Source organism: Cicer arietinum, chromosome 2 (assembly GCF_000331145.2).
Source record: "Cicer arietinum cultivar CDC Frontier isolate Library 1 chromosome 2, Cicar.CDCFrontier_v2.0, whole genome shotgun sequence".
Lineage (NCBI taxonomy): Eukaryota > Viridiplantae > Streptophyta > Magnoliopsida > Fabales > Fabaceae > Cicer > Cicer arietinum.
Window position 1 is genome coordinate 3861499 of NC_021161.2, and position 1262 is coordinate 3862760.

A 1262-nucleotide genomic window follows, 5' to 3' on the forward strand; every position below is an offset into this window, starting at 1 on the left:
ATGAACATTGTTGAATTGTTAATTATGTCGAAATTAGGAATCAAAGGATCAAAATCCAACAGATTTGACCTCCTGAAAACAAGAAAAATAGCAGCACAACACACGACTACTTGTCAGGTATGAGACTTCTTGAAGACCCAAACAAAGTAGAATATTTAATATATAATTTTCAAGAGTTTAATTGTCATTCGGAGTAAAATGTTTTACACTATCACCACTTCACAACATTCATAGACACGACTTTAAAAGGAATTATAATAAAAGAACATTTTTAATGATTTAGCAATTGTGATTGATTGATTGCTAAAAAATTCATTACGCTGCATGTAGATTTGTTTACGTTAAAATACATTTTTGACCATCAAGTTTTAAAATTAGTCTTTTGATCTCCTAATTTGAAAATTATAATTTTAACCCTTTTGTGAACTATGTTTTCTTTTATTCATTTTATTTTTTAATTTATTTTTAAAATTGTCAACTATGTTTATTGTTATTTTAAATAAACGCATAATAAAATAGGGTTCCAAAATTGTCACATTGGAAAAATTGACAGGTCAAAAAAAGTGTCTTTTTACTCTTTTAAAATTATTGTAATTTTTTGTACCTTTAAAAGAGGTAAAAATATATTTTTTACCCACAAATTTCAAAATAGAGGAATATTGACACCCTAATTCATTATTTATTTATTTAAATTAATAATAAAAACAAAAATAAAAATTTTTAAAAAAAAAGTGACAATATTAAAAAAAATAAGTTTATAATTTTAAAAAATATGGTTGGCAATTTAAATAAAAAATAAAAAAATAAATGATTGACAATTTATAAATAAAAAAAACTTATATATTTCACATAATTATAACAAAAATGTCATGTTAGCGTTGATTAAGTTAAAGTTAAGAGGGAGGGACCAATTATTTACAAAATAAATTAAAATTAAAGGGATTAAAATTATAATTTTAAAACTTGAGAGCCAACATTACATTTTAGTTTATTTTGCTGAAAATATTTAAACTAAAATTTTTAGTGAAAGTGAAAATCTACAGAGTCCCAATCAGAGACAACCTTTGTGACTTTGTTTCATGTTCCTCTCTCTCTCTCTCTCTTCATCTTCTTCCAACAACAAGTTCCAATCCTAAATCAACTCTTTTTCTTTCAACTCTTTCTTCAATGGTTGTTCTAGAAGCTTCCAAGGTAACTCTTCCAACACCGTCTTCTCTCTCTTCACCATCTTCTTTCTCTTCCATTCTCTTTGAACCCACTTC